Genomic DNA, 11,123 nt, shown 5'->3' with positions numbered 1-11,123 from the left:
AGACTTGCCCATCACTGTGGTGGTGGGGTGGATGAGATTTGCCTGCGGTCACTTAAGGCTCTGTATGTTGTGGGTCTGTCCTGGTTGTCCTGCTCAAACATTGTATGGAAGTTGAGGTCAGTGCCTTCAGACCGGCCAACTATGGTGGTAATCATGGTCCCCTGTTTTATGAAGGGAGTGTAGAGGGTATGTTTGCACTTCAGGCCTCCCTAGGAAGGTCTATATCTGTAGTCACTTTCACTGTTTTCTTATTGCTGTTTCAAATTGTTGTTTCTGTTTGTAGCCTTTTTATTGAAGGATTTTGGTTTATATTATTAATATGTGCATTTGTTGTTATTAATAATATTTGCTTCACTCTCCATTTGATGTGTTTTTGGTATGTTATACTTTTAATTGTTCTATGATTATGTTTATGTGTGGTTTATAATTATATTTAAGTTCTGGGTTTTTTTTATGAATAAAAGTGACTTAACTTGTCAGAGATATGAGACTTTGGGCATTTCCCCTTCTGTCTTATTCTCAGTGTCTTGTCTCCATGTTTATTTACCTCTGTGTTGCTATCTTTGTGTCTCTGTCTCTTTCTCTTCCCCTGTTCAGTGGGATTTAAGACTTCCAACAAATAATTTCAAAGGGTCAATTAAATTTTAATAAAACCATTTCACTCAACACTGCACTCAAATTTTAGCATTTTTTTTTACTCAGTCATAAAAAGATTCATCTTAAAATATGTTTTAGATACATTTTTATTACTTTTTTCTTTCTTTCTTTCTTTTCTTGTTGTTGTCCCGTTTCGTTTTTTAGCCATCAGAATTATTGTCTGAAGGCCAAAAAAGATGCCCAACTAACTTAATTTACCAAATGGACCATCACGGCCTTGCCATATTGGTCCATTTGATCAACCTTTGTTATTATTTATTTATTTTAATTTATTTTCAGTTGTTACAGATAGGACAGACATGACTGGGGGATAGGAAGGAAGGAAGGAAGGAAGAAAAGGGGAAGAGGGACAGTGAGAAAGGGCACTTAAAAAATATCTCCCAGGTCACCTGTTGAGAGAAGAAAATAAGAGAAAACAAGCAAAAAAGAGAGCAACATAATAACACAACACCATTGCAATAATCTAGCTAAGTGTAAATAACAGTAAATATTAAATACTGAATGTGATTGTGCAGCACGCAAGATTGACATCGCATAATGTGGTTTGAGGTAGCAGCCAAGAAAGGTGTAGCTTGTGTGTGTGAACACCTGTGTGGATGAGTGCTCGTCTATTCAAAAGGCTTCTCCATGTAACGATCTGCTGGTGTGGGGAGCCACAGCCTCGTCCCCCAGGGCATGAAGCAGGCATGGAGGAGATCCAGGCCCCAGACATCCAGAGGCCCCCAGAGTGCGAGCGCCCAAAGAGGACCACCGGAGGGGCAACCGTGCCACCTTCCTGGGAAGAGCTGAGGAGAACCCCAGATGAGGGGTCACCCAACAGCCACAGAGCAGAAGCCAGAGGGGGCGGCAGTGACGTACACGCGGGCTCTGCCGGCAGTCAGCTGTGCCAGAGTGAATCGAGCCCCCGCAAGGGGCCCGACCGAGCCACAGGCACCAGGCCCCACCAAGCAGCCGTACCGGGGAGTGAGCTGGTACAGACCTGAGCGTCCAGCCCTGGACACCAAGAACGCACCGATGTCTGAGGGCATCAGCCACCAGCAGGGAGTGTGGTGAGGGGAAATAAGCCTCCATACCTTGGAGGGCCTGAGATGTTCCAAGGGGGTGGAGTGTAAGACCCGAGCTGACATATAGACACAGACGAATAGGCGCACACAGACCTAAACATGCATTCCCACCCTCATGCACACATATACAAATACTCGGCGCTCATCCAACCTGGATACAGACACAAAGAGTATTTTAAACTATTCTGTAAATTCTTGGAAAGTGGTCTTTTTTGGGGGGGACCTCTGCTACTACCAGAGGTTGTCTGCACCACACCAGGGCCTGTGCTGCTAGCATAAACCAACTGAGCCTCAACCAGGGCCTGTGCTGTTTTCTGAGGCCATCTCACTGCACCGGGGCCTGTGCTGCCAGCTGGATCCATCGGCACCATCCCAGGACCTGTGCTGCTGGCTGAGGCCATCTGCACCGCACCAGGGCCTAGCTGGACCCATAGGCACCACACCAGGGCCTGTTCTGCTAGCATAAACCAACTGAGCCTCACCAGGGCCTGCACTGCCGGCTGGACCCATAGGCACCACATCAGGGCCTGTGCTGCTAGCATAAACCAACTGAGCCTCACCAGGGCCTGTACTGCCGGCTGGACCCATAGGCACCACATCAGGGCCTGTGCTGCTAGCATAAACCAACTGAGCCTCACCAGGGCCTGTTCTGCCGTCTGGACCTATAGGCAACACCCCAGGGCCTGTGCTGCTGGCTGGGGCCGTCTGCAGCACACCAGGGCCTTTGCTGCCGGCTGAACAAACTGCATCTGTGTTGCTAGTGCAAGACATCAGCACCACACCAAGGCCTGTGCTGCTCGAAAAGCTTATCTGCAATACATCGGGCGCTGTGCTGTTGATTGAAGCCTTCTACACCACATTGGTGAATGTGCTAGCAGAAGCCCTCTGCTAGCAAGCCACCAGGACCCGAACTTTTGGCTGGAGCCTTACTTGCCATCCTAGGTTTGTGCAGCCTATTTAATTCAGCATCAACAATCATTGTGTTTTGGATAATGGCTTTTTTAATAACTTTACTTTGCTTATTGGCCGTGGGGGACTTTTGGACTCTCAATTTTTCTAAGATGAGAACATTTAACAGTGACCCCATTCTGCGAGACATGGTTCCCAGATCTACATGCGTCACTGCTGCTATACATCCTGTACAATTTCCAATGTATTTGGAACAGGACATTAATCATTTTGAACTACAGAAAGATTTACCTCATCTTCAAAACCTTCTTGCTTTGTACAATTACAAAATTAGTTACGAAAAATCCTGCTTTGTGTCAACATTTCACACGTCAAAATCAATAAGTACAAAGCAGAGACTTCTGATCGTCTTACTACTGCTCTTATCTGGTAATGTGCAACCTAACCCAGGCCCTGAGCTGCAATGTAGCCAGACACCATCTGAATTTAAATCCTCACCTGGGCTGAAGATAGTTCATCTTAATGTGCGCAGTTTGTTACCCAAGATGGATATGATCAAGATCTGGGTTCAATCAACAGATGCAGATATTGTCCTCATTTCTGAAACTTGGTTGTCTAAATATATATCTGATGAACATGTTAGCATGGCTGGCTACAATATCTATCGCACCGATAGGTTTAAGAAAGGTGGTGGTGTTGCTGCTTATGTTAAGTCAAAATTTGATGCTACAATAGTTCTATCAGAATCAATTTGCAAACAATTGGAATTTTTGGCTCTGAATGTGAATGTTGCAAAGGGTCTTTGCATAACAGTTGCTTGTTGCTATCGACCCCCTTCTGCCTCCACAGAAGCTCTGCGTTCTTTAAACCTTTTGCTGTCCAGACTAAATTATGGGGAGCTTGTTCTAGCTGGTGACTTTAACTGGGATTGGCTCAAAACTGTTTCAGATGATTTTAAATCTTTCTGTGATTCTATCAGTCTTACCCAGCTGGTCAATTTACCCACTCGGCTGAATCTCAAAAGCCCCGAAAAGTCTACCTTGATTGACTTGATTTTGACAAATGTTCCTCATAAATTTTCATCTTTGGGTGTCTTTTGTAATGACTTAAGTGACCACTGTGTTGTTGCTGCTATTAGAAATACTAAAGTGGCCAAGTCACAACATGGTATTATTTTTAAAAGAACTCTTAAACATTTTAATGAGCAAGCATTTTATCATGATTTGTCAAATTATGACTGGAAGAAAATAGGATTGATCCCTGATGTAGAATTAGCGTGGGCATTCTTTAAGGATGGGTTTATGCAAATTGTGAATAAACATGCTCCATTAAGAAGATATAGGATAAAAGGTCGTGAAAACCCCTGGTTCTCCCAAGAGCTGGCAGATATCATTCATGAGCGTAATCTGGCTTGGGCCAAAGCGAGGAAAACAGGCTACCCCAGTGATTGGCTTCTTTTCAGACAACTAAGAAACAGATGTACTTCCTCTATTAAGAAAGCTAAAACAGAATATTATCTGTCTGTCACCACTGAGAACCTAAATAATCCACAGAAGTTCTGGAAAATCATTAAGTCTCTTTCAGTGAGTAAAAGCTCCCACGCTCTACCCACCTATGTTTTTAAGGATTCTGTTCCTGTTTATGATAGGAAGGAGATTATGAATTGTTTTAACAAGCACTTTATATCTTCTGGCTCTTTGTTTGACTCTCTGAACCCAGTCTCTGTAAAATCTGGCACAAACCTTCCGGTGTACACTGGTCAGCCATTTAACTTTGTTCCTTTCTCTGTGCAGGAGGTCTGTAAAGCTCTTAAACTGTTAGATCCTAGAAAATCTCCAGGGCCAGACTTACTAGATCCTTACTTCTTGAAACTGGCAGCTGATTTTGTAGCAGAGCCTCTCACAACACTTTTCAACCTCACACTGGATACGAATAAAATTCCCTCAGTATGGAAATCAGCTTTTGTTGTTCCTCTATTAAAAGGGGGCGACCCAGCAGTGTTAACTAATTACAGACCAATATCTAATCTATCTGTGCTGGCTAAAGTTCTTGAAGCTCTTGTGTGTGAGCAGTTAAAGGAGTTTTTGCACATCAATGCCATTTTATCTGAATATCAATCAGGCTTTAGGAAGAATCACAGTACTATCACAGCTGCAATTAGAGTGGTAAATGATATTACTATTGCACTTGATAAAAAACAACACTGTGCATCCCTTTTTATTGATTTGTCAAAAGCATTTGACACTGTTGATCATTGTATTTTAAAACTTAGACTCTTCCAGTCAGGACTCTCTGAGAGAGCAGTGGCATGGTTCTCAAACTACCTCAGTAACAGGACTCAGTGCATTAAATCTGACGGTCTATGTTCTGACTTTGTTACAGTGCACAACGGAGTGCCACAGGGTTCTGTATTAGGTCCCCTTCTATTTATCATTTACGTAAACAATCTTAGTCTACATGTGCCAGATGCAAACTTGCACTTCTATGCTGATGATACAGTTATTTACAGCTGTGGTTCAACTCTTGTCCAAGCCATCGACTCCTTGCAGAAAGCCTTTTCTGCTGTCCAGCACTCATTACATCAGCTTAAACTTGTTCTCAACGCAGACAAAACAAAGCTCATGTTGTTTTCTAAATCAAGGAGACGAGCCCAAACAATCCCATCAGTAACCACTCTTGAAGGTAATAAAATAGAGTTGGTTCACACCTATAAATATCTGGGAATCTTAATTGATGACTCGCTTACCTTCAAACCACATGTAGAGAATCTTGTGAAAAACCTGAAGTTAAAACTGAGATTTTATTTTCAAAATAAGTTGTGTTTCTCTTTTAATACAAAGAAGCGGCTTGTTGCTGCAACATTCTTGCCTGTGCTGGATTATGGTGATATTCTATATATGAATGCTTCTGCTCAATGTCTTCGAATGGTTGATTCTGTGTATCGTGCTTCTCTGAGGTTCATCACTAACCGTAAATTTCAGACTCACCACTGTGAGTTATACTCTCAGGTAGGATGGCCTGCTTTGGTAAGTCGGAGGAACTCTCATTTATACAGTTTTATATATAAGGCGATACTTGGGTTGCTGCCTTCTTATATATGTTCCCTGCTTGTAATGAAACATGCTGGTCGGTATTCTCTTCGTCCGCATGGTTACTTGTTGCTTTCTGTTCCATTTGCCCGAACTGAACTTGGTAAAAGAGCTTTTGTCCATTTAGCACCCTTGGCCTGGAACAAACTGCAGAAGGAATGGAAAATGACTGAATTCATTTCATTAAGTGATTTTAAATCTAAACTACGAATCCTTGAGGCCAAGTCCATAACATGCAACTGTTTCAATTAGATTGATTGTCATTTTAACTGACTTTTTATTTTATTTGAATTTTATTGAATTTTATTTTTTATTTTATTTGTATTCTTTCACTTATTGTTGCATGTGTGTTGTTGCTGCCTGTGTTTGAGTAATTTCTGTAACTGTGAGACATCTGCTGCTGCCTATCTTGGCCAGGTCTCCCTTGAAAAAGAGGTTTTTAATCTCAATGGGATCTTCCTGGTTAAATAAAGGTTAATAAATAAATAAATAAATAAAAAATGGACACTGTACATGTACTGTACAGCACGGCCCCTCCTGAGAACCCTCAATGTCTACATGCATTTAAAACTGGGTGGTGGGCACTATGGAACGCCAGGACTGCCATAATGAATTAATTAAATACATCATTAAATAATTAATTAAATGTGGCAATAATTAATTAAAATTGGAATTAATTAATTAAATAAATAGTTATGACACATGTAATTAATTAGTTATTGACACATTTAATTAATTATTTATGTATTTCACATTTTAATTAATTATTGACACATTTAATTAATTATTGACACATTTAATTAATTATTTAATGCTATATTTAGTTATTTCATTTTGGCAGTCCTGGCGTCTGGCTCTCATCTTGAAATAATTTTATCTGTCAGCCTCACCCATCAAACTCAGGGGGCGGGGTTAACGCTGCCCATGCAGCTTCTCTAACATTTGATTGGTTGCCGTGCAAAGTAAGTCAAAACAGGTCGATCCTAGATAATCGATTGCTTGTGTAGACTTGGGGCAGCCAGGTATCCCAGAATGCATTTCAAATCACAGGCAGCAATGGTGGTGGTGTAGTTTTAAAATATCCCGTTTTTCTGTCACCAACTACACTTTTAACAGTGTTTTAGCTGCGAATGTCGCGCCGTAATCTTCACATGTCTGGTCAGGTTGTCAACATAGAACATGTTTGCAAAAGTGCTCAGATGTTTTCAGAGATTTCACTAGCTCTGCTAACAGTTAGCATGCAGAGTGCACCGAGGGGGTTACGTTAACCGGTTTGTAAGTAAGAGCGACCAATACTTGATAAGTAGACTAAAGTTATTAAACAATATTAGATGTTAGTCACACTTGGTCCATTTGCAGTAACACTGGTTGATAAAGGATCTTTATTAGCAGTTAATCTGTTACTTATTTCTTCATGCTGTAGCTGTTAAGTAATATTGACTTTTAACTGCTTCTATTTTGTATAAAAACTAAAGCTCTAAAGTACATCCACAGTTTTAAACTCTTTCCTTTATTATTTTTTTCTCTTTTGTTTTGTGAACAGAATATGTTGCTGCGTGTTTTGTTTGGTGGGGAGCAGAAGTATGTTAGGCTGTCTGACCTGGGCCCTATTTCAGAAAGCCGGTTTAGTGCAAACTCTGAGTAAGTATACCCTGAGTTAACGAAAACTCTGGGTTTTCGGTTTCACAAAGCGAGTTCAGATGAATCCTGAGTGAGTCACTATGACGACACACTCCGTGAAGCTAACCTGCCCCCTAGCAGGTTTACCACAACTAACCCTGACTGTCTCCGCCTCTTTGTCGGAAACCTGACAGTAGGAAGTGTCGGACATGGCGTGCCCCTACCTCGAAGAGCCAGTAGATGTTGAAGCCCAAATTCTCCGCAGAGCTCTCCGCCGGGAGAGAGTGATTAGAGCGCGTTTGGACATTTGATCATTTCCTGATGATTTTCTGTGTGAACGTTACCGTTTTTCAGCACAATCTATAATTCATTTGAATAACATCCTCAGGCCTAATATTGCTCATGTGACACATCGCGGACATCCTCTCAGTTCTGTACATATTATTTGTATTGCACTTCGTTTTTTTGCAAACGGGAGCTTTCTGTATAATATTGGTGACGCTGAGCACGTTTCCAAGGCTACCGTCTGTCGGGCAGTCAGGAATGTTACAGTTGCACTGAAACGTCTCCTGTACTCGTCTGTGGTGTTCCCCGGTCATAGACCCACAAGATTTATCAAAGAGGGATTCCACAAAATTGCAGGTATCAGGATGAACAAAACTCAATTCATGATGTGGTGATACTTGAACTACTACTTAAATTTTACATTTATTTTCAGGGTTCCCAGGCGTGATTGGCTGTATAGATGGCACTCACATTCCAATCATTGCTCCTTCAGTAAATGAAGGAGACTATGTGAACAGGAAGTCTTTCCACAGCATTAATGTACAGGTACATAGTTCCCTGTAGCATTTCAAACTAACAAATTATTTCATTATAGTAATGGATGCTAATTTGTGTTCTCTGCACTGTGAAGATCATATGTGATGCTGCCAACATTATGACAAATGTGGAAGCCAAGTGGCCAGGCTCTGTTCATGACTCACGAATTTTTTGTGAATGTACACTGAGCACAAAATTTGGACATGGTGAGTTGAAAATACTTTAAAATATATAAAGACCAATTGCTACAGGGACATTTGAACTGAAGTGTATCCTTCTGTCTTAGGAGAGTTCACTGGCTACTTGCTTGGTGATAGGGGGTATCCATGTTTACCCTATTTGCTTACCCCTTACCCTGACCCTGAACCGGGCCCACAGCAGCGATATAATCTGGCTCATTGCAGGACAAGAGCCAGAGTTGAAATGACTATCGGAATGCTTAAGGCCCGGTTCCAGTGCCTTCAAAGACTCAGGGTCACCCCAGAAAGGGCATGTGACATTATTGTGGCATGTGTGATTCTTCACAACATTGCCACAATTAGAGGAGAACACTGTCCTTCTGAACCAAACATCAGCAGTGATCCAAACCATGAACATCCTGACCCTCCCACGGACATACAAGATGGAAGAGCAGTCAGAGACACCATATGTCACAATCATTTCCTTTGACCCATCACCTCAACATGTTGAAAGAAGAATAAACAGATTTTTTGTTCAACTGGCTTTATTGGTCACCTGTATTTCCTGTACACAAAGTATTAATAAGTATATTATTATGTATAAGTATATAACACTGAAATAATTCGTCCATCTCTGACCACTTCACCCACCCTTAACTGATGTTCTAGCAGTAAAATCTCAATCTTGGTCTTTTGGATCTGCTGCTTGAAGTGTTCCATTTCCAAGTCACATTTTTTTATTTTCTTGATCAAATGGGTCTTGTACAGCTGCTTTACAGGGAGCTATTGAAACAGAAAATAGCATTGACATTCATAGTACATGCCTACTTAGGTTGGTTGTAAATCAGTGCTGAACATCTTACTGAGGAAAGGTTTGTTGGAGACGTGGCTGGACCCTCTTCCTCTTCATTTCCATCATCACTCTGTTAGAGACATAGAAAGTCCATGGTTTTATTATAGTACCACATTTTATTCAATTGTTATATTTTCCATTGTAAGATGTAAACCTCATAAAGTGTCTCTGTTGCTTCCTCCTCTGTAACAGCTGTCAATGTTTCTTCATTATTTTCCTGTAGTAAAGAAATTAACAACATTGCTGTTCTACTGTAAACTCATATAATCTGTGGAGTATTAAGAGTACTCATAACTGCATGTTGGTCTGGCTCAACAGGAGGCTGCACCAGATGCAGTACACCATCACCATCAACTGATAGAATATGAGGTTTATACAGGTCACTTATAACTTACAAGGGACCAAATGGCAATTAACAAACATATACCAATCACCTTACACTTCATTGTCATTATGCTCTCAAAGACAACCAAGACTGAGGGAAGGCAAAATCAGTAGGAAAATAACTTCACTACAAAATAATTCATTATGGTAAAGAGTTTATCAAATGAATGAGTAGCACTGCAAAGGTGACTGTGAAGAAAGGATGTATGCACATCATGTATTATTTTGAATTTACCTCTTATGTAGGCACTTGTGTCTTGCGGGGTTATTGACTCAGAGGATGTCCCCGCAGAGATGCCTTCAGCCACAGGGCGCCCACTGTTTTGGCTGAGGGCCAACTGCTCAGCCTCTGTGAGTGGTGGTGGTGGAGGACCCCCACCTGTTTTTCAGGCCTCTGCTTTTTTTCTGTTGGCTATAACGGGGTCACATTTGAGCATACAGAGTAAGCAAATATGTACTTGTAATGTGCTCAGATAATTTCAATAAGTGCTTACAGAAGGAAAATTAATGTAGCCTCTAACTGCAATTGATTTACATGGGACAAACAGACCAAGCACTATGGCTCATAATACAATTACACCTTACCTGTTTGGACTATATTTTTATATTTCATTTTTACTTGCTGCCAGGAACGTTTGGGGCCTGTTGGGTTGCACCTGCGCTCACATCACGTCACAAAATAAAATGTATAAAATAAAAAATAAAATAAAATAACGTGTTAAATGGGTGGAAATCCCTAGATCAATGTTTAAAGTAACACTCACGCATTGACTCTGTCGGCTATGTTTTGCCATGCATGCTCCCTTTGTTTTGCAGCTGAGGCTGTGTTACTTTTTTTCCGCAAAATTTGCATGTTATCGGCATATGCTGCCATCAGAATTTCGGCCTCAAGCGCTGTAAAATACATTGACCGCGCCTTCTTTCCCTCCGTCTCCATGGTGACTCGCTTAATCTGTGCTCCACTAATCAGGGCTTTATGTATCCTCGTGCGCGCGCTTGACTTGGGGTTAAAGCAACTCCGCGTTGATTGAACTAATTGTTATCAGCCTTTCTGAAACCGAATATTCCGAGTTGGACAGTTCGGGGTTACTCAACCCTGAGTATCGTTTTTCACTCTGAGTTTTCTAAACCGGCTTCCTGAAATAGGGCCCTGACATTTGATGCTTTCATGAAAGAAGGTTAGAATATCAGGATAAAACAAGATAACAACGTTTACCTGGTCAATAAACAAGCTTAATTATATTCTAAGTCAACTACCTAAGTTGATAATTGTTTCTACTTCAACAATGAATGAGAATTACCTATATTCTTAAGCTTCATCTCATCAATATTTTGTGAAGACATAGCCTTACTCTACCATTTGATAAGAAAATGCATGGCCTTTTTTTTTTTTTTAACAATTTCTGTAACATTTCTTTTCTCTTACCTTACTTCAGTGTGCCTAAAATTTAACATACCAGAAGGCAGACAGCTAGATATGAAGGTGTTTGACCAGTCTGACACAGAAGTAGACGCAGAGGTGTTTGAAGAAATAGTGAAGGGGTCA

At 41.1% G+C, this 11,123-nt stretch overlaps 1 long non-coding RNA gene across 2 annotated transcripts; it reads left to right on the top strand.

Moving 5' to 3' along the window:
- The first annotated feature begins 7,010 nt into the window (after positions 1 to 7,010).
- On the top strand, positions 7,011 to 10,994 carry LOC308383563. 2 transcript variants are annotated; one of them, XR_013969162.1, is made up of 4 exons: positions 7,011 to 7,981; positions 8,058 to 8,170; positions 8,256 to 8,367; positions 8,448 to 10,994. It is a non-coding gene; the product is annotated as an uncharacterized lncRNA (long non-coding RNA). The 2 variants fall into 2 exon arrangements; XR_013969163.1 differs by having other exon boundaries at positions 7,011 to 8,170.
- Positions 10,995 to 11,123: the final 129 nt, after the last annotated feature.

The sequence above is a fragment of the Rhamphochromis sp. 'chilingali' genome, assembly GCF_963969265.1.
Source record: "Rhamphochromis sp. 'chilingali' genome assembly, chromosome: 16".
NCBI lineage: Eukaryota > Metazoa > Chordata > Actinopteri > Cichliformes > Cichlidae > Rhamphochromis > Rhamphochromis sp. 'chilingali'.
Note: the sequence above shows the minus strand (reverse complement) of the source record. Positions and strands in the feature narration are given on the sequence as shown.